Below are 25958 nucleotides of genomic sequence, written 5' to 3'. Positions count from 1 at the left end.
TATCTGCGTCTTCTGCGTGTCTTGCCGCTCAACACTCAGCAAAAAGCTTTTCCACCATATCTTGCAAGGAGAAACTCTGCCAGGAAAGAAAACATCCAAAATCTTGTTCTAAAGCTTGCACGGGGGTCTGCAAAGAGTTTGGCAAGAATGAAAGGTAGTTGTCCAAAACTCGTTCTTTTCCAATAGAATAACCATGGAAAAGGCAGGAGAGTGGTAAAGTACTGTTTTCTCTAAGTCTGAAGGCTGCCCACACTGTGCCTGTGTGCTGCAGCTTGCATCTTCGCCTTTGGGAAGCTGCCGCTCGCCGATTCTCCCGGAGGCGAAGAAGCGGCTTCTTCGCACACAGAGCATTGTGGCGAGCGCAGGGAGCTCCTGAGAGTGGTTTGTGCCGAAAGAAGCCCGGGACCGGCACTTAGCTTAGGAGAGCTGCGTATCTGCGTCTTCTGCGTGTCTTGCCGCTCTACACTCAGCAAAATCTTTTCCACCATATCTTGCAAGGAGAAACTCTGCCAGGAAAGAAAACATCCAAAATCTTGTTCTAAAGCTTGCACGGGGGTCTGCAAAGAGTTTGGCAAGAATGAAAGGTAGTTGTCCAAAACTCGTTCTTTTCCAATAGAATAACCATGGAAAAGGCAGGAGAGTGGTAAAGTACTGTTTTCTCTAAGTCTGAAGGCTGCCCACACTGTGCCTGTGTGCTGCAGCTTGCATCTTCGCCTTTGGGAAGCTGCCGCTCGCCGATTCTCCCGGAGGCGAAGAAGCGGCTTCTTCGCACACAGAGCATTGTGGCGAGCGCAGGGAGCTCCTGAGAGCGGTTTGTGCCGAAAGAAGCCCGGGACCGGCACTTAGCTTCGGAGAGCTGCGTATCTGCGTCTTCTGCGTGTCTTGCCGCTCTACACTCAGCAAAAAGCTTTTCCACCATATCTTGCAAGGAGAAACTCTGCCAGGAAAGAAAACATCCAAAATCTTGTTCTAAAGCTTGCACGGGGGTGTGCAAAGAGTTTGGCAAGAATGAAAGGTAGTTGTCCAAAACTCGTTCTTTTCCAATAGAATAACCATGGAAAAGGCAGGAGAGTGGTAAAGTACTGTTTTCTCTAAGTCTGAAGGCTGCCCACACTGTGCCTGTGTGCTGCAGCTTGCATCTTCGCCTTTGGGAAGCTGCCGCTCGCCGATTCTCCCGCAGGCGAAGAAGCGGCTTCTTCGCACACAGAGCATTGTGGCGAGCGCAGGGAGCTCCTGAGAGCGGTTTGTGCCGAAAGAAGCCCGGGACCGGCACTTAGCTTCGGAGAGCTGCGTATCTGCGTCTTCTGCGTGTCTTGCCGCTCTACACTCAGCAAAAAGCTTTTCCACCATATCTTGCAAGGAGAAACTCTGCCAGGAAAGAAAACATCCAAAATCTTGTTCTAAAGCTTGCACGGGGGTCTGCAAAGAGTTTGGCAAGAATGAAAGGTAGTTGTCCAAAACTCGTTCTTTTCCAATAGAATAACCATGGAAAAGGCAGGAGAGTGGTAAAGTACTGTTTTCTCTAAGTCTGAAGGCTGCCCACACTGTGCCTGTGTGCTGCAGCTTGCATCTTCGCCTTTGGGAAGCTGCCGCTCGCCGATTCTCCCGGAGGCGAAGAAGCGGCTTCTTCGCACACAGAGCATTGTGGCGAGCGCAGGGAGCTCCTGAGAGCGGTTTGTGCCGAAAGAAGCCCGGGACCGGCACTTAGCTTTGGAGAGCTGCGTATCTGCGTCTTCTGCGTGTCTTGCCGCTCTACACTCAGCAAAAAGCTTTTCCACCATATCTTGCAAGGAGAAACTCTGCCAGGAAAGAAAACATCCAAAATCTTGTTCTAAAGCTTGCACGGGGGTCTGCAAAGAGTTTGGCAAGAATGAAAGGTAGTTGTCCAAAACTCGTTCTTTTCCAATAGAATAACCATGGAAAAGGCAGGAGAGTGGTAAAGTACTGTTTTCTCTAAGTCTGAAGGCTGCCCACACTGTGCCTGTGTGCTGCAGCTTGCATCTTCGCCTTTGGGAAGCTGCCGCTCGCCGATTCTCCCAGAGGCGAAGAAGCGGCTTCTTCGCACACAGAGCATTGTGGCGAGCGCAGGGAGCTCCTGAGAGCGGTTTGTGCCGAAAGAAGCCCGGGACCGGCACTTAGCTTCGGAGAGCTGCGTATCTGCGTCTTCTGCGTGTCTTGCCGCTCTACACTCAGCAAAAAGCTTTTCCACCATATCTTGCAAGGAGAAACTCTGCCAGGAAAGAAAACATCCAAAACCTTGTTCTAAAGCTTGCACGGGGGTCTGCAAAGAGTTTGGCAAGAATGAAAGGTAGTTGTCCAAAACTCGTTCTTTTCCAATAGAATAACCATGGAAAAGGCAGGAGAGTGGTAAAGTACTGTTTTCTCTAAGTCTGAAGGCTGCCCACACTGTGCCTGTGTGCTGCAGCTTGCATCTTCGCCTTTGGGAAGCTGCCGCTCGCCGATTCTCCCGCAGGCGAAGAAGCGGCTTCTTCGCACACAGAGCATTGTGGCGAGCGCAGGGAGCTCCTGAGAGCGGTTTGTGCCGAAAGAAGCCCGGGACCGGCACTTAGCTTCGGAGAGCTGCGTATCTGCGTCTTCTGCGTGTCTTGCCGCTCTACACTCAGCAAAAAGCTTTTCCACCATATCTTGCAAGGAGAAACTCTGCCAGGAAAGAAAACATCCAAAATCTTGTTCTAAAGCTTGCACGGGGGTCTGCAAAGAGTTTGGCAAGAATGAAAGGTAGTTGTCCAAAACTCGTTCTTTTCCAATAGAATAACCATGGAAAAGGCAGGAGAGTGGTAAAGTACTGTTTTCTCTAAGTCTGAAGGCTGCCCACACTGTGCCTGTGTGCTGCAGCTTGCATCTTCGCCTTTGGGAAGCTGCCGCTCGCCGATTCTCCCAGAGGCGAAGAAGCGGCTTGTTCACACACAGAGCATTGTGGCGAGCGCAGGGAGCTCCTGAGAGCGGTTTGTGCCGAAAGAAGCCCGGGACCGGCACTTAGCTTCGGAGAGCTGCGTATCTGCGTCTTCTGCGTGTCTTGCCGCTCTACACTCAGCAAAAAGCTTTTCCACCATATCTTGCAAGGAGAAACTCTGCCAGGAAAGAAAACATCCAAAATCTTGTTCTAAAGCTTGCACGGGGGTCTGCAAAGAGTTTGGCAAGAATGAAAGGTAGTTGTCCAAAACTCGTTCTTTTCCAATAGAATAACCATGGAAAAGGCAGGAGAGTGGTAAAGTACTGTTTTCTCTAAGTCTGAAGGCTGCCCACACTGTGCCTGTGTGCTGCAGCTTGCATCTTCGCCTTTGGGAAGCTGCCGCTCGCCGATTCTCCCGGAGGCGAAGAAGCGGCTTCTTCGCACACAGAGCATTGTGGCGAGCGCAGGGAGCTCCTGAGAGCGGTTTGTGCCGAAAGAAGCCCGGGACCGGCACTTAGCTTTGGAGAGCTGCGTATCTGCGTCTTCTGCGTGTCTTGCCGCTCTACACTCAGCAAAAAGCTTTTCCACCATATCTTGCAAGGAGAAACTCTGCCAGGAAAGAAAACATCCAAAATCTTGTTCTAAAGCTTGCACGGGGGTCTGCAAAGAGTTTGGCAAGAATGAAAGGTAGTTGTCCAAAACTCGTTCTTTTCCAATAGAATAACCATGGAAAAGGCAGGAGAGTGGTAAAGTACTGTTTTCTCTAAGTCTGAAGGCTGCCCACACTGTGCCTGTGTGCTGCAGCTTGCATCTTCGCCTTTGGGAAGCTGCCGCTCGCCGATTCTCCCAGAGGCGAAGAAGCGGCTTCTTCGCACACAGAGCATTGTGGCGAGCGCAGGGAGCTCCTGAGAGCGGTTTGTGCCGAAAGAAGCCCGGGACCGGCACTTAGCTTCGGAGAGCTGCGTATCTGCGTCTTCTGCGTGTCTTGCCGCTCTACACTCAGCAAAAAGCTTTTCCACCATATCTTGCAAGGAGAAACTCTGCCAGGAAAGAAAACATCCAAAACCTTGTTCTAAAGCTTGCACGGGGGTCTGCAAAGAGTTTGGCAAGAATGAAAGGTAGTTGTCCAAAACTCGTTCTTTTCCAATAGAATAACCATGGAAAAGGCAGGAGAGTGGTAAAGTACTGTTTTCTCTAAGTCTGAAGGCTGCCCACACTGTGCCTGTGTGCTGCAGCTTGCATCTTCGCCTTTGGGAAGCTGCCGCTCGCCGATTCTCCCGCAGGCGAAGAAGCGGCTTCTTCGCACACAGAGCATTGTGGCGAGCGCAGGGAGCTCCTGAGAGCGGTTTGTGCCGAAAGAAGCCCGGGACCGGCACTTAGCTTCGGAGAGCTGCGTATCTGCGTCTTCTGCGTGTCTTGCCGCTCTACACTCAGCAAAAAGCTTTTCCACCATATCTTGCAAGGAGAAACTCTGCCAGGAAAGAAAACATCCAAAATCTTGTTCTAAAGCTTGCACGGGGGTCTGCAAAGAGTTTGGCAAGAATGAAAGGTAGTTGTCCAAAACTCGTTCTTTTCCAATAGAATAACCATGGAAAAGGCAGGAGAGTGGTAAAGTACTGTTTTCTCTAAGTCTGAAGGCTGCCCACACTGTGCCTGTGTGCTGCAGCTTGCATCTTCGCCTTTGGGAAGCTGCCGCTCGCCGATTCTCCCAGAGGCGAAGAAGCGGCTTGTTCACACACAGAGCATTGTGGCGAGCGCAGGGAGCTCCTGAGAGCGGTTTGTGCCGAAAGAAGCCCGGGACCGGCACTTAGCTTCGGAGAGCTGCGTATCTGCGTCTTCTGCGTGTCTTGCCGCTCTACACTCAGCAAAAAGCTTTTCCACCATATCTTGCAAGGAGAAACTCTGCCAGGAAAGAAAACATCCAAAATCTTGTTCTAAAGCTTGCACGGGGGTCTGCAAAGAGTTTGGCAAGAATGAAAGGTAGTTGTCCAAAACTCGTTCTTTTCCAATAGAATAACCATGGAAAAGGCAGGAGAGTGGTAAAGTACTGTTTTCTCTAAGTCTGAAGGCTGCCCACACTGTGCCTGTGTGCTGCAGCTTGCATCTTCGCCTTTGGGAAGCTGCCGCTCGCCGATTCTCCCGGAGGTGAAGAAGCGGCTTCTTCGCACACAGAGCATTGTGGCGAGCGCAGGGAGCTCCTGAGAGCGGTTTGTTCCGAAAGAAGCCCGGGACCGGCACTTAGCTTTGGCGAGCTGCGTATCTGCGTCTTCTGCGTGTCTTGCCGCTCTACACTCAGCAAAAAGCTTTTCCAGCATATCTTGCAAGGAGAAACTCTGCCAGGAAAGAAAACATCCAAAATCTTCTTCTAAAGCTTGCACGGGGGTCTGCAAAGAGTTTGGCAAGAATGAAAGGTAGTTGTCCAAAACTCGTTCTTTTCCAATAGAATAACCATGGAAAAGGCAGGAGAGTGGTAAAGTACTGTTTTCTCTAAGTCTGAAGGCTGCCCACACTGTGCCTGTGTGCTGCAGCTTGCATCTTCGCCTTTGGGAAGCTGCCGCTCGCCGATTCTCCCGCAGGCGAAGAAGCGGCTTCTTCGCACACAGAGCATTGTGGCGAGCGCAGGGAGCTCCTGAGAGCGGTTTGTGCCGAAAGAAGCCCGGGACCGGCACTTAGCTTCGGAGAGCTGCGTATCTGCGTCTTCTGCGTGTCTTGCCGCTCTACACTCAGCCAAAAGCTTTTCCACCATATCTTGCAAGGAGAAACTCTGCCAGGAAAGAAAACATCCAAAATCTTGTTCTAAAGCTTGCACGGGGGTCTGCAAAGAGTTTGGCAAGAATGAAAGGTAGTTGTCCAAAACTCGTTCTTTTCCAATAGAATAACCATGGAAAAGGCAGGAGAGTGGTAAAGTACTGTTTTCTCTAAGTCTGAAGGCTGCCCACACTGTGCCTGTGTGCTGCAGCTTGCATCTTCGCCTTTGGGAAGCTGCCGCTCGCCGATTCTCCCGCAGGCGAAGAAGCGGCTTCTTCGCACACAGAGCATTGTGGCGAGCGCAGGGAGCTCCTGAGAGCGGTTTGTGCCGAAAGAAGCCCGGGACCGGCACTTAGCTTCGGAGAGCTGCGTATCTGCGTCTTCTGCGTGTCTTGCCGCTCTACACTCAGCAAAAAGCTTTTCCACCATATCTTGCAAGGAGAAACTCTGCCAGGAAAGAAAACATCCAAAATCTTGTTCTAAAGCTTGCACGGGGGTCTGCAAAGAGTTTGGCAAGAATGAAAGGTAGTTGTCCAAAACTCGTTCTTTTCCAATAGAATAACCATGGAAAAGGCAGGAGAGTGGTAAAGTACTGTTTTCTCTAAGTCTGAAGGCTGCCCACACTGTGCCTGTGTGCTGCAGCTTGCATCTTCGCCTTTGGGAAGCTGCCGCTCGCCGATTCTCCCGCAGGCGAAGAAACGGCTTCTTCGCACACAGAGCATTGTGGCGAGCGCAGGGAGCTCCTGAGAGCGGTTTGTGCCGAAAGAAGCCCGGGACCGGCACTTAGCTTCGGAGAGCTGCGTATCTGCGTCTTCTGCGTGTCTTGCCGCTCTACACTCAGCAAAAAGCTTTTCCACCATATCTTGCAAGGAGAAACTCTGCCAGGAAAGAAAACATCCAAAATCTTGTTCTAAAGCTTGCACGGAGGTCTGCAAAGAGTTTGGCAAGAATGAAAGGTAGTTGTCCAAAACTCGTTCTTTTCCAATAGAATAACCATGGAAAAGGCAGGAGAGTGGTAAAGTACTGTTTTCTCTAAGTCTGAAGGCTGCCCACACTGTGCCTGTGTGCTGCAGCTTGCATCTTCGCCTTTGGGAAGCTGCCGCTCGCCGATTCTCCCGGAGGCGAAGAAGCGGCTTCTTCGCACACAGAGCATTGTGGCGAGCGCAGGGAGCTCCTGAGAGCGGTTTGTGCCGAAAGAAGCCCGGGACCGGCACTTAGCTTCGGAGAGCTGCGTATCTGCGTCTTCTGCGTGTCTTGCCGCTCTACACTCAGCCAAAAGCTTTTCCACCATATCTTGCAAGGAGAAACTCTGCCAGGAAAGAAAACATCCAAAATCTTGTTCTAAAGCTTGCACGGGGGTCTGCAAAGAGTTTGGCAAGAATGAAAGGTAGTTGTCCAAAACTCGTTCTTTTCCAATAGAATAACCATGGAAAAGGCAGGAGAGTGGTAAAGTACTGTTTTCTCTAAGTCTGAAGGCTGCCCACACTGTGCCTGTGTGCTGCAGCTTGCATCTTCGCCTTTGGGAAGCTGCCGCTCGCCGATTCTCCCGCAGGCGAAGAAGCGGCTTCTTCGCACACAGAGCATTGTGGCGAGCGCAGGGAGCTCCTGAGAGCGGTTTGTGCCGAAAGAAGCCCGGGACCGGCACTTAGCTTCGGAGAGCTGCGTATCTGCGTCTTCTGCGTGTCTTGCCGCTCTACACTCAGCAAAAAGCTTTTCCACCATATCTTGCAAGGAGAAACTCTGCCAGGAAAGAAAACATCCAAAATCTTGTTCTAAAGCTTGCACGGGGGTCTGCAAAGAGTTTGGCAAGAATGAAAGGTAGTTGTCCAAAACTCGTTCTTTTCCAATAGAATAACCATGGAAAAGGCAGGAGAGTGGTAAAGTACTGTTTTCTCTAAGTCTGAAGGCTGCCCACACTGTGCCTGTGTGCTGCAGCTTGCATCTTCGCCTTTGGGAAGCTGCCGCTCGCCGATTCTCCCGGAGGCGAAGAAACGGCTTCTTCGCACACAGAGCATTGTGGCGAGCGCAGGGAGCTCCTGAGAGCGGTTTGTGCCGAAAGAAGCCCGGGACCGGCACTTAGCTTCGGAGAGCTGCGTATCTGCGTCTTCTGCGTGTCTTGCCGCTCTACACTCAGCAAAAAGCTTTTCCACCATATCTTGCAAGGAGAAACTCTGCCAGGAAAGAAAACATCCAAAATCTTGTTCTAAAGCTTGCACGGAGGTCTGCAAAGAGTTTGGCAAGAATGAAAGGTAGTTGTCCAAAACTCGTTCTTTTCCAATAGAATAACCATGGAAAAGGCAGGAGAGTGGTAAAGTACTGTTTTCTCTAAGTCTGAAGGCTGCCCACACTGTGCCTGTGTGCTGCAGCTTGCATCTTCGCCTTTGGGAAGCTGCCGCTCGCCGATTCTCCCGCAGGCGAAGAAGCGGCTTCTTCGCACACAGAGCATTGTGGCGAGCGCAGGGAGCTCCTGAGAGCGGTTTGTGCCGAAAGAAGCCCGGGACCGGCACTTAGCTTCGGAGAGCTGCGTATCTGCGTCTTCTGCGTGTCTTGCCGCTCTACACTCAGCCAAAAGCTTTTCCACCATATTTTGCAAGGAGAAACTCTGCCAGGAAAGAAAACATCCAAAATCTTGTTCTAAAGCTTGCACGGGGGTCTGCAAAGAGTTTGGCAAGAATGAAAGGTAGTTGTCCAAAACTCGTTCTTTTCCAATAGAATAACCATGGAAAAGGCAGGAGAGTGGTAAAGTACTGTTTTCTCTAAGTCTGAATGCTGCCCACACTGTGCCTGTGTGCTGCAGCTTGCATCTTTGCCTTTGGGAAGCTGCCGCTCGCCGATTCTCCCGCAGGCGAAGAAGCGGCTTCTTCGCACACAGAGCATTGTGGCGAGCGCAGGGAGCTCCTGAGAGCGGTTTGTGCCGAAAGAAGCCCGGGACCGGCACTTAGCTTCGGAGAGCTGCGTATCTGCGTCTTCTGCGTGTCTTGCCGCTCTACACTCAGCAAAAAGCTTTTCCACCATATTTTGCAAGGAGAAACTCTGCCAGGAAATAAAACATCCAAAATCTTGTTCTAAAGCTTGCACGGGGGTCTGCAAAGAGTTTGGCAAGAATGAAAGGTAGTTGTCCAAAACTCGTTCTTTTCCAATAGAATAACCATGGAAAAGGCAGGAGAGTGGTAAAGTACTGTTTTCTCTAAGTCTGAATGCTGCCCACACTGTGCCTGTGTGCTGCAGCTTGCATCTTCGCCTTTGGGAAGCTGCCGCTCGCCGATTCTCCCGCAGGCGAAGAAGCGGCTTCTTCGCACACAGAGCATTGTGGCGAGCGCAGGGAGCTCCTGAGAGCGGTTTGTGCCGAAAGAAGCCCGGGACCGGCACTTAGCTTCGGAGAGCTGCGTATCGGCGTCTTCTGCGTGTCTTGCCGCTCTACACTCAGCAAAAAGCTTTTCCACCATATCTTGCAAGGAGAAACTCTGCCAGGAAAGAAAACATCCAAAATCTTGTTCTAAAGCTTGCACGCGGGTCTGCAAAGAGTTTGGCAAGAATGAAAGGTAGTTGTCCAAAACTCGTTCTTTTCCAATAGAATAACCATGGAAAAGGCAGGAGAGTGGTAAAGTACTGTTTTCTCTAAGTCTGAAGGCTGCCCACACTGTGCCTGTGTGCTGCAGCTTGCATCTTCGCCTTTGGGAAGCTGCCGCTCGCCGATTCTCCCGGAGGCGAAGAAGCGGCTTCTTCGCACACAGAGCATTGTGGCGAGCGCAGGGAGCTCCTGAGAGCGGTTTGTGCCGAAAGAAGCCCGGGACCGGCACTTAGCTTCGGAGAGCTGCGTATCGGCGTCTTCTGCGTGTCTTGCCGCTCTACACTCAGCAAAAAGCTTTTCCACCATATCTTGCAAGGAGAAACTCTGCAAGGAAAGAAAACATCCAAAATCTTGTTCTAAAGCTTGCTCGGGGGTCTGCAAAGAGTTTGGCAAGAATGAAAGGTAGTTGTCCAAAACTCGTTCTTTTCCAATAGAATAACCATGGAAAAGGCAGGAGAGTGGTAAAGTACTGTTTTCTCTAAGTCTGAAGGCTGCCCACACTGTGCCTGTGTGCTGCAGCTTGCATCTTTGCCTTTGGGAAGCTGCCGCTCGCCGATTCTCCCGCAGGCGAAGAAGCGGCTTCTTCGCACACAGAGCATTGTGGCGAGCGCAGGGAGCTCCTGAGAGCGGTTTGTGCCGAAAGAAGCCCGGGACCGGCACTTAGCTTCGGAGAGCTGCGTATCTGCGTCTTCTGCGTGTCTTGCCGCTCTACACTCAGCAAAAAGCTTTTCCACCATATTTTGCAAGGAGAAACTCTGCCAGGAAAGAAAACATCCAAAATCTTGTTCTAAAGCTTGCACGGGGGTCTGCAAAGAGTTTGGCAAGAATGAAAGGTAGTTGTCCAAAACTCGTTCTTTTCCAATAGAATAACCATGGAAAAGGCAGGAGAGTGGTAAAGTACTGTTTTCTCTAAGTCTGAAGGCTGCCCACACTGTGCCTGTGTGCTGCAGCTTGCATCTTCGCCTTTGGGAAGCTGCCGCTCGCCAATTCTCCCGGAGGCGAAGAAACGGCTTCTTCGCACACAGAGCATTGTGGCGAGCGCAGGGAGCTCCTGAGAGCGGTTTGTGCCGAAAGAAGCCCGGGACCGGCACTTAGCTTCGGAGAGCTGCGTATCTGCGTCTTCTGCGTGTCTTGCCGCTCTACACTCAGCAAAAAGCTTTTCCACCATATCTTGCAAGGAGAAACTCTGCCAGGAAAGAAAACATCCAAAATCTTGTTCTAAAGCTTGCACGCGGGTCTGCAAAGAGTTTGGCAAGAATGAAAGGTAGTTGTCCAAAACTCGTTCTTTTCCAATAGACTAACCATGGAAAAGGCAGGAGAGTGGTAAAGTACTGTTTTCTCTAAGTCTGAATGCTGCCCACACTGTGCCTGTGTACTGCAGCTTGCATCTTCGCCTTTGGGAAGCTGCCGCTCGCCGATTCTCCCGCAGGCGAAGAAGCGGCTTCTTCGCACACAGAGCATTGTGGCGAGCGCAGGGAGCTCCTGAGAGCGGTTTGTGCCGAAAGAAGCCCGGGACCGGCACTTAGCTTCGGAGAGCTGCGTATCTGCGTCTTCTGCGTGTCTTGCCGCTCTACACTCAGCAAAAAGCTTTTCCAGCATATCTTGCAAGGAGAAACTCTGCCAGGAAAGAAAACATCCAAAATCTTGTTCTAAAGCTTGCACGGGGGTCTGCAAAGAGTTTGGCAAGAATGAAAGGTAGTTGTCCAAAACTCGTTCTTTTCCAATAGAATAACCATGGAAAAGGCAGGAGAGTGGTAAAGTACTGTTTTCTCTAAGTCTGAAGGCTGCCCACACTGTGCCTGTGTGCTGCAGCTTGCATCTTCGCCTTTGGGAAGCTGCCGCTCGCCGATTCTCCCGCAGGCGAAGAAGCGGCTTCTTCGCACACAGAGCATTGTGGCGAGCGCAGGGAGCTCCTGAGAGCGGTTTGTGCCGAAAGAAGCCCGGGACCGGCACTTAGCTTCGGAGAGCTGCGTATCTGCGTCTTCTGCGTGTCTTGCCGCTCTACACTCAGCAAAAAGCTTTTCCAGCATATTTTGCAAGGAGAAACTCTGCCAGGAAAGAAAACATCCAAAATCTTGTTCTAAGGCTTGCTCGGGGGTCTGCAAAGAGTTTGGCAAGAATGAAAGGTAGTTGTCCAAAACTCGTTCTTTTCCAATAGAATAACCATGGAAAAGGCAGGAGAGTGGTAAAGTACTGTTTTCTCTAAGTCTGAAGGCTGCCCACACTGTGCCTGTGTGCTGCAGCTTGCATCTTTGCCTTTGGGAAGCTGCCGCTCGCCGATTCTCCCGCAGGCGAAGAAGCGGCTTCTTCGCACACAGAGCATTGTGGCGAGCGCAGGGAGCTCCTGAGAGCGGTTTGTGCCGAAAGAAGCCCGGGACCGGCACTTAGCTTCGGAGAGCTGCGTATCTGCGTCTTCTGCGTGTCTTGCCGCTCTACACTCAGCAAAAAGCTTTTCCAGCATATCTTGCAAGGAGAAACTCTGCCAGGAAAGAAAACATCCAAAATCTTGTTCTAAAGCTTGCACGGGGGTCTGCAAAGAGTTTGGCAAGAATGAAAGGTAGTTGTCCAAAACTCGTTCTTTTCCAATAGAATAACCATGGAAAAGGCAGGAGAGTGGTAAAGTACTGTTTTCTCTAAGTCTGAATGCTGCCCACACTGTGCCTGTGTGCTGCAGCTTGCATCTTCGCCTTTGGGAAGCTGCCGCTCGCCGATTCTCCCGGAGGCGAAGAAGCGGCTTCTTCGCACACAGAGCATTGTGGCGAGCGCAGGGAGCTCCTGAGAGCGGTTTGTGCCGAAAGAAGCCCGGGACCGGCACTTAGCTTCGGAGAGCTGCGTATCTGCGTCTTCTGCGTGTCTTGCCGCTCTACACTCAGCAAAAAGCTTTTCCAGCATATCTTGCAAGGAGAAACTCTGCCAGGAAAGAAAACATCCAAAATCTTGTTCTAAAGCTTGCACGGGGGTCTGCAAAGAGTTTGGCAAGAATGAAAGGTAGTTGTCCAAAACTCGTTCTTTTCCAATAGAATAACCATGGAAAAGGCAGGAGAGTGGTAAAGTACTGTTTTCTCTAAGTCTGAAGGCTGCCCACACTGTGCCTGTGTGCTGCAGCTTGCATCTTCGCCTTTGGGAAGCTGCCGCTCGCCGATTCTCCCGGAGGCGAAGAAACGGCTTCTTCGCACACAGAGCATTGTGGCGAGCGCAGGGAGCTCCTGAGAGCGGTTTGTGCCGAAAGAAGCCCGGGACCGGCACTTAGCTTCGGAGAGCTGCGTATCGGCGTCTTCTGCGTGTCTTGCCGCTCTACACTCAGCAAAAAGCTTTTCCACCATATCTTGCAAGGAGAAACTCTGCCAGGAAAGAAAACATCCAAAATCTTGTTCTAAAGCTTGCACGCGGGTCTGCAAAGAGTTTGGCAAGAATGAAAGGTAGTTGTCCAAAACTCGTTCTTTTCCAATAGAATAACCATGGAAAAGGCAGGAGAGTGGTAAAGTACTGTTTTCTCTAAGTCTGAAGGCTGCCCACACTGTGCCTGTGTGCTGCAGCTTGCATCTTCGCCTTTGGGAAGCTGCCGCTCGCCGATTCTCCCGGAGGCGAAGAAGCGGCTTCTTCGCACACAGAGCATTGTGGCGAGCGCAGGGAGCTCCTGAGAGCGGTTTGTGCCGAAAGAAGCCCGGGACCGGCACTTAGCTTCGGAGAGCTGCGTATCTGCGTCTTCTGCGTGTCTTGCCGCTCTACACTCAGCAAAAAGCTTTTCCACCATATCTTGCAAGGAGAAACTCTGCAAGGAAAGAAAACATCCAAAATCTTGTTCTAAAGCTTGCTCGGGGGTCTGCAAAGAGTTTGGCAAGAATGAAAGGTAGTTGTCCAAAACTCGTTCTTTTCCAATAGAATAACCATGGAAAAGGCAGGAGAGTGGTAAAGTACTGTTTTCTCTAAGTCTGAAGGCTGCCCACACTGTGCCTGTGTGCTGCAGCTTGCATCTTCGCCTTTGGGAAGCTGCCGCTCGCCAATTCTCCCGGAGGCGAAGAAACGGCTTCTTCGCACACAGAGCATTGTGGCGAGCGCAGGGAGCTCCTGAGAGCGGTTTGTGCCGAAAGAAGCCCGGGACCGGCACTTAGCTTCGGAGAGCTGCGTATCTGCGTCTTCTGCGTGTCTTGCCGCTCTACACTCAGCAAAAAGCTTTTCCACCATATCTTGCAAGGAGAAACTCTGCCAGGAAAGAAAACATCCAAAATCTTGTTCTAAAGCTTGCACGCGGGTCTGCAAAGAGTTTGGCAAGAATGAAAGGTAGTTGTCCAAAACTCGTTCTTTTCCAATAGACTAACCATGGAAAAGGCAGGAGAGTGGTAAAGTACTGTTTTCTCTAAGTCTGAATGCTGCCCACACTGTGCCTGTGTACTGCAGCTTGCATCTTCGCCTTTGGGAAGCTGCCGCTCGCCGATTCTCCCGCAGGCGAAGAAGCGGCTTCTTCGCACACAGAGCATTGTGGCGAGCGCAGGGAGCTCCTGAGAGCGGTTTGTGCCGAAAGAAGCCCGGGACCGGCACTTAGCTTCGGAGAGCTGCGTATCTGCGTCTTCTGCGTGTCTTGCCGCTCTACACTCAGCAAAAAGCTTTTCCAGCATATCTTGCAAGGAGAAACTCTGCCAGGAAAGAAAACATCCAAAATCTTGTTCTAAAGCTTGCACGGGGGTCTGCAAAGAGTTTGGCAAGAATGAAAGGTAGTTGTCCATAACTCGTTCTTTTCCAATAGAATAACCATGGAAAAGGCAGGAGAGTGGTAAAGTACTGTTTTCTCTAAGTCTGAAGGCTGCCCACACTGTGCCTGTGTGCTGCAGCTTGCATCTTCGCCTTTGGGAAGCTGCCGCTCGCCGATTCTCCCGCAGGCGAAGAAGCGGCTTCTTCGCACACAGAGCATTGTGGCGAGCGCAGGGAGCTCCTGAGAGCGGTTTGTGCCGAAAGAAGCCCGGGACCGGCACTTAGCTTCGGAGAGCTGCGTATCTGCGTCTTCTGCGTGTCTTGCCGCTCTACACTCAGCAAAAAGCTTTTCCAGCATATTTTGCAAGGAGAAACTCTGCCAGGAAAGAAAACATCCAAAATCTTGTTCTAAGGCTTGCTCGGGGGTCTGCAAAGAGTTTGGCAAGAATGAAAGGTAGTTGTCCAAAACTCGTTCTTTTCCAATAGAATAACCATGGAAAAGGCAGGAGAGTGGTAAAGTACTGTTTTCTCTAAGTCTGAAGGCTGCCCACACTGTGCCTGTGTGCTGCAGCTTGCATCTTTGCCTTTGGGAAGCTGCCGCTCGCCGATTCTCCCGCAGGCGAAGAAGCGGCTTCTTCGCACACAGAGCATTGTGGCGAGCGCAGGGAGCTCCTGAGAGCGGTTTGTGCCGAAAGAAGCCCGGGACCGGCACTTAGCTTCGGAGAGCTGCGTATCTGCGTCTTCTGCGTGTCTTGCCGCTCTACACTCAGCAAAAAGCTTTTCCACCATATCTTGCAAGGAGAAACTCTGCCAGGAAAGAAAACATCCAAAATCTTGTTCTAAAGCTTGCACGGGGGTCTGCAAAGAGTTTGGCAAGAATGAAAGGTAGTTGTCCAAAACTCGTTCTTTTCCAATAGAATAACCATGGAAAAGGCAGGAGAGTGGTAAAGTACTGTTTTCTCTAAGTCTGAATGCTGCCCACACTGTGCCTGTGTGCTGCAGCTTGCATCTTCGCCTTTGGGAAGCTGCCGCTCGCCGATTCTCCCGGAGGCGAAGAAGCGGCTTCTTCGCACACAGAGCATTGTGGCGAGCGCAGGGAGCTCCTGAGAGCGGTTTGTGCCGAAAGAAGCCCGGGACCGGCACTTAGCTTCGGAGAGCTGCGTATCTGCGTCTTCTGCGTGTCTTGCCGCTCTACACTCAGCAAAAAGCTTTTCCACCATATCTTGCAAGGAGAAACTCTGCCAGGAAAGAAAACATCCAAAATCTTGTTCTAAAGCTTGCACGGGGGTCTGCAAAGAGTTTGGCAAGAATGAAAGGTAGTTGTCCAAAACTCGTTCTTTTCCAATAGAATAACCATGGAAAAGGCAGGAGAGTGGTAAAGTACTGTTTTCTCTAAGTCTGAAGGCTGCCCACACTGTGCCTGTGTGCTGCAGCTTGCATCTTCGCCTTTGGGAAGCTGCCGCTCGCCGATTCTCCCGGAGGCGAAGAAACGGCTTCTTCGCACACAGAGCATTGTGGCGAGCGCAGGGAGCTCCTGAGAGCGGTTTGTGCCGAAAGAAGCCCGGGACCGGCACTTAGCTTCGGAGAGCTGCGTATCGGCGTCTTCTGCGTGTCTTGCCGCTCTACACTCAGCAAAAAGCTTTTCCACCATATCTTGCAAGGAGAAACTCTGCCAGGAAAGAAAACATCCAAAATCTTGTTCTAAAGCTTGCACGGGGGTCTGCAAAGAGTTTGGCAAGAATGAAAGGTAGTTGTCCAAAACTCGTTCTTTTCCAATAGAATAACCATGGAAAAGGCAGGAGAGTGGTAAAGTACTGTTTTCTCTAAGTCTGAATGCTGCCCACACTGTGCCTGTGTGCTGCAGCTTGCATCTTCGCCTTTGGGAAGCTGCCGCTCGCCGATTCTCCCGGAGGCGAAGAAGCGGCTTCTTCGCACACAGAGCATTGTGGCGAGCGCAGGGAGCTCCTGAGAGCGGTTTGTGCCGAAAGAAGCCCGGGACCGGCACTTAGCTTCGGAGAGCTGCGTATCTGCGTCTTCTGCGTGTCTTGCCGCTCTACACTCAGCCAAAAGCTTTTCCACCATATCTTGCAAGGAGAAACTCTGCCAGGAAAGAAAACATCCAAAATCTTGTTCTAAAGCTTGCACGGGGGTCTGCAAAGAGTTTGGCAAGAATGAAAGGTAGTTGTCCAAAACTCGTTCTTTTCCAATAGACTAACCATGGAAAAGGCAGGAGAGTGGTAAAGTACTGTTTTCTCTAAGTCTGAAGGCTGCCCACACTGTGCCTGTGTACTGCAGCTTGCATCTTCGCCTTTGGGAAGCTGCCGCTCGCCGATTCTCCCGCAGGCGAAGAAGCGGCTTCTTCGCACACAGAGCATTGTGGCGAGCGCAGGGAGCTCCTGAGAGCGGTTTGTGCCGAAAGAAGCCCGGGACCGGCACTTAGCTTCGGAGAGCTGCGTATCTGCGTCTTCTGCGTGTCTTGCCGCTCTACACTCAGCCAAAAGCTTTTCCACCATATTTTGCAAGGAGAAACTCTGCCAGGAAAGAAAACATCCAAAATCTTGTTCTAAAGCTTGCACGGGGGTCTGCAAAGAGTTTGGCAAGAATGAAAGGTAGTTGTCCAAAACTCGTTCTTTTCCAATAGAATAACCATGGAAAAGGCAGGAGAGTGGTAAAGTACTGTTTTCTCTAAGTCTGAATGCTGCCCACACTGTGCCTGTGTGCTGCAGCTTGCATCTTTGCCTTTGGGAAGCTGCCGCTCGCCGATTCTCCCGGAGGCGAAGAAGCGGCTTCTTCGCACACAGAGCATTGTGGCGAGCGCAGGGAGCTCCTGAGAGCGGTTTGTGCCGAAAGAAGCCCGGGACCGGCACTTAGCTTCGGAGAGCTGCGTATCTGCGTCTTCTGCGTGTCTTGCCGCTCTACACTCAGCAAAAAGCTTTTCCACCATATCTTGCAAGGAGAAACTCTGCCAGGAAAGAAAACATCCAAAATCTTGTTCTAAAGCTTGCACGGGGGTCTGCAAAGAGTTTGGCAAGAATGAAAGGTAGTTGTCCAAAACTCGTTCTTTTCCAATAGAATAACCATGGAAAAGGCAGGAGAGTGGTAAAGTACTGTTTTCTCGAAGTCTGAAGGCTGCCCACACTGTGCCTGTGTGCTGCAGCTTGCATCTTTGCCTTTGGGAAGCTGCCGCTCGCCGATTCTCCCGGAGGCGAAGAAGCGGCTTCTTTGCACACAGAGCATTGTGGCGAGCGCAGGGAGCTCCTGAGAGCGGTTTGTGCCGAAAGAAGCCCGGGACCGGCACTTAGCTTCGGAGAGCTGCGTATCGGCGTCTTCTGCGTGTCTTGCCGCTCTACACTCAGCAAAAAGCTTTTCCACCATATCTTGCAAGGAGAAACTCTGCCAGGAAAGAAAACATCCAAAATCTTGTTCTAAAGCTTGCACGGGGGTCTGCAAAGAGTTTGGCAAGAATGAAAGGTAGTTGTCCAAAACTCGTTCTTTTCCAATAGAATAACCATGGAAAAGGCAGGAGAGTGGTAAAGTACTGTTTTCTCTAAGTCTGAAGGCTGCCCACACTGTGCCTGCGTGCTGCAGCTTGCATCTTCGCCTTTGGGAAGCTGCCGCTCGCCGATTCTCCCGCAGGCGAAGAAGCGGCTTCTTCGCACACAGAGCATTGTGGCGAGCGCAGGGAGCTCCTGAGAGCGGTTTGTGCCGAAAGAAGCCCGGGACCGGCACTTAGCTTCAGAGAGCTGCGTATCTGCGTCTTCTGCGTGTCTTGCCGCTCTACACTCAGCAAAAAGCTTTTCCACCATATCTTGCAAGGAGAAACTCTGCCAGGAAAGAAAACATCCAAAATCTTGTTCTAAAGCTTGCACGGGGGTCTGCAAAGAGTTTGGCAAGAATGAAAGGTAGTTGTCCAAAACTCGTTCTTTTCCAATAGACTAACCATGGAAAAGGCAGGAGAGTGGTAAAGTACTGTTTTCTCTAAGTCTGAAGGCTGCCCACACTGTGCCTGTGTGCTGCAGCTTGCATCTTTGCCTTTGGGAAGCTGCCGCTCGCCGATTCTCCCGGAGGCGAAGAAGCGGCTTCTTCGCACACAGAGCATTGTGGCGAGCGCAGGGAGCTCCTGAGAGCGGTTTGTGCCGAAAGAAGCCCGGGACCGGCACTTAGCTTCAGAGAGCTGCGTATCTGCGTCTTCTGCGTGTCTTGCCGCTCTACACTCAGCAAAAAGCTTTTCCACCATATTTTGCAAGGAGAAACTCTGCCAGGAAAGAAAACATCCAAAATCTTGTTCTAAAGCTTGCACGGGGGTCTGCAAAGAGTTTGGCAAGAATGAAAGGTAGTTGTCCAAAACTCGTTCTTTTCCAATAGACTAACCATGGAAAAGGCAGGAGAGTGGTAAAGTACTGTTTTCTCTAAGTCTGAAGGCTGCCCACACTGTGCCTGTGTGCTGCAGCTTGCATCTTCGCCTTTGGGAAGCTGCCGCTCGCCGATTCTCCCGGAGGCGAAGAAGCGGCTTCTTCGCACACAGAGCATTGTGGCGAGCGCAGGGAGCTCCTGAGAGCGGTTTGTGCCGAAAGAAGCCCGGGACCGGCACTTAGCTTCGGAGAGCTGCGTATCGGCGTCTTCTGCGTGTCTTGCCGCTCTACACTCAGCAAAAAGCTTTTCCACCATATCTTGCAAGGAGAAACTCTGCCAGGAAAGAAAACATCCAAAATCTTGTTCTAAAGCTTGCACGGGGGTCTGCAAAGAGTTTGGCAAGAATGAAAGGTAGTTGTCCAAAACTCGTTCTTTTCCAATAGAATAACCATGGAAAAGGCAGGAGAGTGGTAAAGTACTGTTTTCTCTAAGTCTGAAGGCTGCCCACACTGTGCCTGTGTGCTGCAGCTTGCATCTTCGCCTTTGGGAAGCTGCCGCTCGCCGATTCTCCCGCAGGCGAAGAAGCGGCTTCTTCGCACACAGAGCATTGTGGCGAGCGCAGGGAGCTCCTGAGAGCGGTTTGTGCCGAAAGAAGCCCGGGACCGGCACTTAGCTTCGGAGAGCTGCGTATCTGCGTCTTCTGCGTGTCTTGCCGCTCTACACTCAGCAAAAAGCTTTTCCAGCATATCTTGCAAGGAGAAACTCTGCCAGGAAAGAAAACATCCAAAATCTTGTTCTAAAGCTTGCACGGGGGTCTGCAAAGAGTTTGGCAAGAATGAAAGGTAGTTGTCCAAAACTCGTTCTTTTCCAATAGAATAACCATGGAAAAGGCAGGAGAGTGGTAAAGTACTGTTTTCTCTAAGTCTGAAGGCTGCCCACACTGTGCCTGTGTGCTGCAGCTTGCATCTTCGCCTTTGGGAAGCTGCCGCTCGCCGATTCTCCCGCAGGCGAAGAAGCGGCTTCTTCGCACACAGAGCATTGTGGCGAGCGCAGGGAGCTCCTGAGAGCGGTTTGTGCCGAAAGAAGCCCGGGACCGGCACTTAGCTTCGGAGAGCTGCGTATCTGCGTCTTCTGCGTGTCTTGCCGCTCTACACTCAGCAAAAAGCTTTTCCACCATATCTTGCAAGGAGAAACTCTGCCAGGAAAGAAAACATCCAAAATCTTGTTCTAAAGCTTGCACGGGGGTCTGCAAAGAGTTTGGCAAGAATGAAAGGTAGTTGTCCAAAACTCGTTCTTTTCCAATAGAATAACCATGGAAAAGGCAGGAGAGTGGTAAAGTACTGTTTTCTCTAAGTCTGAAGGCTGCCCACACTGTGCCTGTGTGCTGCAGCTTGCATCTTTGCCTTTGGGAAGCTGCCGCTCGCCGATTCTCCCGGAGGCGAAGAAGCGGCTTCTTCGCACACAGAGCATTGTGGCGAGCGCAGGGAGCTCCTGAGAGCGGTTTGTGCCGAAAGAAGCCCGGGACCGGCACTTAGCTTCGGAGAGCTGCGTATCTGCGTCTTCTGCGTGTCTTGCCGCTCTACACTCAGCAAAAAGCTTTTCCACCATATCTTGCAAGGAGAAACTCTGCCAGGAAAGAAAACATCCAAAATCTTGTTCTAAAGCTTGCACGGGGGTCTGCAAAGAGTTTGGCAAGAATGAAAGGTAGTTGTCCAAAACTCGTTCTTTTCCAATAGACTAACCATGGAAAAGGCAGGAGAGTGGTAAAGTACTGTTTTCTCTAAGTCTGAAGGCTGCCCACACTGTGCCTGTGTGCTGCAGCTTGCATCTTCGCCTTTGGGAAGCTGCCGCTCGCCGATTCTCCCGCAGGCGAAGAAGCGGCTTCTTCGCACACAGAGCATTGTGGCGAGCGCAGGGAGCTCCTGAGAGCGGTTTGTGCCGAAAGAAGCCCGGGACCGGCACTTAGCTTCGGAGAGCTGCGTATCTGCGTCTTCTGCGTGTCTTGCCGCTCTACACTCAGCAAAAAGCTTTTCCACCATATCTTGCAAGGAGAAACTCTGCCAGGAAAGAAAACATCCAAAATCTTGTTCTAAGGCTTGAGCGGGGGTCTGCAAAGAGTTTGGCAAGAATGAAAGGTAGTTGTCCAAAACTCGTTCTTTTCCAATAGAATAACCATGGAAAAGGCAGGAGAGTGGTAAAGTACTGTTTTCTCTAAGTCTGAAGGCTGCCCACACTGTGCCTGTGTGCTGCAGCTTGCATCTTTGCCTTTGGGAAGCTGCCGCTCGCCGATTCTCCCGCAGGCGAAGAAGCGGCTTCTTCGCACACAGAGCATTGTGGCGAGCGCAGGGAGCTCCTGAGAGCGGTTTGTGCCGAAAGAAGCCCGGGACCGGCACTTAGCTTCGGAGAGCTGCGTATCTGCGTCTTCTGCGTGTCTTGCCGCTCTACACTCAGCAAAAAGCTTTTCCACCATATTTTGCAAGGAGAAACTCTGCCAGGAAAGAAAACATCCAAAATCTTGTTCTAAAGCTTGCACGGGGGTCTGCAAAGAGTTTGGCAAGAATGAAAGGTAGTTGTCCAAAACTCGTTCTTTTCCAATAGAATAACCATGGAAAAGGCAGGAGAGTGGTAAAGTACTGTTTTCTCTAAGTCTGAATGCTGCCCACACTGTGCCTGTGTAATGCAGCTTGCATCTTCGCCTTTGGGAAGCTGCCGCTCGCCGATTCTCCCGCAGGCGAAGAAGCGGCTTCTTCGCACACAGAGCATTGTGGCGAGCGCAGGGAGCTCCTGAGAGCGGTTTGTGCCGAAAGAAGCCCGGGACCGGCACTTAGCTTCGGAGAGCTGCGTATCTGCGTCTTCTGCGTGTCTTGCCGCTCTACACTCAGCAAAAAGCTTTTCCAGCATATCTTGCAAGGAGAAACTCTGCCAGGAAAGAAAACATCCAAAATCTTGTTCTAAAGCTTGCACGGGGGTCTGCAAAGAGTTTGGCAAGAATGAAAGGTAGTTGTCCAAAACTCGTTCTTTTCCAATAGACTAACCATGGAAAAGGCAGGAGAGTGGTAAAGTACTGTTTTCTCTAAGTCTGAAGGCTGCCCACACTGTGCCTGTGTGCTGCAGCTTGCATCTTCGCCTTTGGGAAGCTGCCGCTCGCCGATTCTCCCGGAGGCGAAGAAACGGCTTCTTCGCACACAGAGCATTGTGGCGAGCGCAGGGAGCTCCTGAGAGCGGTTTGTGCCGAAAGAAGCCCGGGACCGGCACTTAGCTTCGGAGAGCTGCGTATCTGCGTCTTCTGCGTGTCTTGCCGCTCTACACTCAGCAAAAAGCTTTTCCACCATATCTTGCAAGGAGAAACTCTGCCAGGAAAGAAAACATCCAAAATCTTGTTCTAAAGCTTGCACGGGGGTCTGCAAAGAGTTTGGCAAGAATGAAAGGTAGTTGTCCAAAACTCGTTCTTTTCCAATAGACTAACCATGGAAAACGCAGGAGAGTGGTAAAGTACTGTTTTCTCTAAGTCTGAATGCTGCCCACACTGTGCCTGTGTACTGCAGCTTGCATCTTCGCCTTTGGGAAGCTGCCGCTCGCCGATTCTCCCGCAGGCGAAGAAGCGGCTTCTTCGCACACAGAGCATTGTGGCGAGCGCAGGGAGCTCCTGAGAGCGGTTTGTGCCGAAAGAAGCCCGGGACCGGCACTTAGCTTCGGAGAGCTGCGTATCTGCGTCTTCTGCGTGTCTTGCCGCTCTACACTCAGCAAAAAGCTTTTCCAGCATATCTTGCAAGGAGAAACTCTGCCAGGAAAGAAAACATCCAAAATCTTGTTCTAAAGCTTGCACGGGGGTCTGCAAAGAGTTTGGCAAGAATGAAAGGTAGTTGTCCAAAACTCGTTCTTTTCCAATAGAATAACCATGGAAAAGGCAGGAGAGTGGTAAAGTACTGTTTTCTCTAAGTCTGAAGGCTGCCCACACTGTGCCTGTGTGCTGCAGCTTGCATCTTCGCCTTTGGGAAGCTGCCGCTCGCCGATTCTCCCGCAGGCGAAGAAGCGGCTTCTTCGCACACAGAGCATTGTGGCGAGCGCAGGGAGCTCCTGAGAGCGGTTTGTGCCGAAAGAAGCCCGGGACCGGCACTTAGCTTCGGAGAGCTGCGTATCTGCGTCTTCTGCGTGTCTTGCCGCTCTACACTCAGCAAAAAGCTTTTCCACCATATTTTGCAAGGAGAAACTCTGCCAGGAAAGAAAACATCCAAAATCTTGTTCTAAGGCTTGCTCGGGGGTCTGCAAAGAGTTTGGCAAGAATGAAAGGTAGTTGTCCAAAACTCGTTCTTTTCCAATAGAATAACCATGGAAAAGGCAGGAGAGTGGTAAAGTACTGTTTTCTCTAAGTCTGAAGGCTGCCCACACTGTGCCTGTGTGCTGCAGCTTGCATCTTCGCCTTTGGGAAGCTGCCGCTCGCCGATTCTCCCGGAGGCGAAGAAACGGCTTCTTCGCACACAGAGCATTGTGGCGAGCGCAGGGAGCTCCTGAGAGCGGTTTGTGCCGAAAGAAGCCCGGGACCGGCACTTAGCTTCGGAGAGCTGCGTATCGGCGTCTTCTGCGTGTCTTGCCGCTCTACACTCAGCAAAAAGCTTTTCCACCATATCTTGCAAGGAGAAACTCTGCCAGGAAAGAAAACATCCAAAATCTTGTTCTAAAGCTTGCACGGGGGTCTGCAAAGAGTTTGGCAAGAATGAAAGGTAGTTGTCCAAAACTCGTTCTTTTCCAATAGAATAACCATGGAAAAGGCAGGAGAGTGGTAAAGTACTGTTTTCTCTAAGTCTGAATGCTGCCCACACTGTGCCTGTGTGCTGCAGCTTGCATCTTCGCCTTTGGGAAGCTGCCGCTCGCCGATTCTCCCGCAGGCGAAGAAGCGGCTTCTTCGCACACAGAGCATTGTGGCGAGCGCAGGGAGCTCCTGAGAGCGGTTTGTGCCGAAAGAAGCCCGGGACCGGCACTTAGCTTCGGAGAGCTGCGTATCTGCGTCTTCTGCGTGTCTTGCCGCTCTACACTCAGCCAAAAGCTTTTCCACCATATCTTGCAAGGAGAAACTCTGCCAGGAAAGAAAACATCCAAAATCTTGTTCTAAAGCTTGCACGGGGGTCTGCAAAGAGTTTGGCAAGAATGAAAGGTAGTTGTCCAAAACTCGTTCTTTTCCAATAGAATAACCATGGAAAAGGCAGGAGAGTGGTAAAGTACTGTTTTCTCTAAGTCTGAAGGCTGCCCACACTGTGCCTGTGTACTGCAGCTTGCATCTTCGCCTTTGGGAAGCTGCCGCTCGCCGATTCTCCCGCAGGCGAAGAAGCGGCTTCTTCGCACACAGAGCATTGTGGCGAGCGCAGGGAGCTCCTGAGAGCGGTTTGTGCCGAAAGAAGCCCGGGACCGGCACTTAGCTTCGGAGAGCTGCGTATCTGCGTCTTCTGCGTGTCTTGCCGCTCTACACTCAGCAAAAAGCTTTTCCACCATATTTTGCAAGGAGAAACTCTGCCAGGAAAGAAAACATCCAAAATCTTGTTCTAAGGCTTGCTCGGGGGTCTGCAAAGAGTTTGGCAAGAATGAAAGGTAGTTGTCCAAAACTCGTTCTTTTCCAATAGAATAACCATGGAAAAGGCAGGAGAGTGGTAAAGTACTGTTTTTTCTAAGTCTGAAGGCTGCCCACACTGTGCCTGTGTGCTGCAGCTTGCATCTTCGCCTTTGGGAATCTGCCGCTCGCCGATTCTCCCGGAGGCGAAGAAGCGGCTTCTTCGCACACAGAGCATTGTGGCGAGCGCAGGGAGCTCCTGAGAGCGGTTTGTGCCGAAAGAAGCCCGGGACCGGCACTTAGCTTCGGAGAGCTGCGTATCTGCGTCTTCTGCGTGTCTTGCCGCTCTACACTCAGCAAAAAGCTTTTCCACCATATCTTGCAAGGAGAAACTCTGCCAGGAAAGAAAACATCCAAAATCTTGTTCTAAAGCTTGCACGGGGGTCTGCAAAGAGTTTGGCAAGAATGAAAGGTAGTTGTCCAAAACTCGTTCTTTTCCAATAGAATAACCATGGAAAAGGCAGGAGAGTGGTAAAGTACTGTTTTCTCTAAGTCTGAAGGCTGCCCACACTGTGCCTGTGTGCTGCAGCTTGCATCTTCGCCTTTGGGAAGCTGCCGCTCGCCGATTCTCCCGGAGGCGAAGAAGCGGCTTCTTCGCACACAGAGCATTGTGGCGAGCGCAGGGAGCTCCTGAGAGCGGTTTGTGCCGAAAGAAGCCCGGGACCGGCACTTAGCTTCGGAGAGCTGCGTATCTGCGTCTTCTGCGTGTCTTGCCGCTCTACACTCAGCAAAAAGCTTTTCCAGCATATCTTGCAAGGAGAAACTCTGCCAGGAAAGAAAACATCCAAAATCTTGTTCTAAAGCTTGCACGGGGGTCTGCAAAGAGTTTGGCAAGAATGAAAGGTAGTTGTCCAAAACTCGTTCTTTTCCAATAGAATAACCATGGAAAAGGCAGGAGAGTGGTAAAGTACTGTTTTCTCTAAGTCTGAAGGCTGCCCACACTGTGCCTGTGTGCTGCAGCTTGCATCTTTGCCTTTGGGAAGCTGCCGCTCGCCGATTCTCCCGGAGGCAAAGAAGCGGCTTCTTCGCACACAGAGCATTGTGGCGAGCGCAGGGAGCTCCTGAGAGCGGTTTGTGCCGAAAGAAGCCCGGGACCGGCACTTAGCTTCGGAGAGCTGCGTATCGGCGTCTTCTGCGTGTCTTGCCGCTCTACACTCAGCAAAAAGCTTTTCCACCATATTTTGCAAGGAGAAACTCTGCCAGGAAAGAAAACATCCAAAATCTTGTTCTAAAGCTTGCACGGGGGTCTGCAAAGAGTTTGGCAAGAATGAAAGGTAGTTGTCCAAAACTCGTTCTTTTCCAATAGAATAACCATGGAAAAGGCAGGAGAGTGGTAAAGTACTGTTTTCTCTAAGTCTGAAGGCTGCCCACACTGTGCCTGCGTGGTGCAGCTTGCATCTTCGCCTTTGGGAAGCTGCCGCTCGCCGATTCTCCCGGAGGCGAAGAAGCGGCTTCTTCGCACACAGAGCATTGTGGCGAGCGCAGGGAGCTCCTGAGAGCGGTTTGTGCCGAAAGAAGCCCGGGACCGGCACTTAGCTTCGGAGAGCTGCGTATCTGCGTCTTCTGCGTGTCTTGCCGCTCTACACTCAGCAAAAAGCTTTTCCACCATATTTTGCAAGGAGAAACTCTGCCAGGAAAGAAAACATCCAAAATCTTGTTCTAAAGCTTGCACGGGGGTCTGCAAAGAGTTTGGCAAGAATGAAAGGTAGTTGTCCAAAACTCGTTCTTTTCCAATAGAATAACCATGGAAAAGGCAGGAGAGTGGTAAAGTACTGTTTTCTCTAAGTCTGAATGCTGCCCACACTGTGCCTGTGTGCTGCAGCTTGCATCTTCGCCTTTGGGAAGCTGCCGCTCGCCGATTCTCCCGGAGGCGAAGAAGCGGCTTCTTCGCACACAGAGCATTGTGGCGAGCGCAGGGAGCTCCTGAGAGCGGTTTGTGCCGAAAGAAGCCCGGGACCGGCACTTAGCTTCGGAGAGCTGCGTATCGGCGTCTTCTGCGTGTCTTGCCGCTCTACACTCAGCAAAAAGCTTTTCCACCATATTTTGCAAGGAGAAACTCTGCCAGGAAAGAAAACATCCAA

This window comes from Molothrus aeneus, unplaced genomic scaffold (genome assembly GCF_037042795.1).
Source record: "Molothrus aeneus isolate 106 unplaced genomic scaffold, BPBGC_Maene_1.0 scaffold_102, whole genome shotgun sequence".
Lineage (NCBI taxonomy): Eukaryota > Metazoa > Chordata > Aves > Passeriformes > Icteridae > Molothrus > Molothrus aeneus.
The sequence above is the reverse complement of the archived record's forward strand: the minus strand, read 5'-3'. Positions refer to the sequence as shown.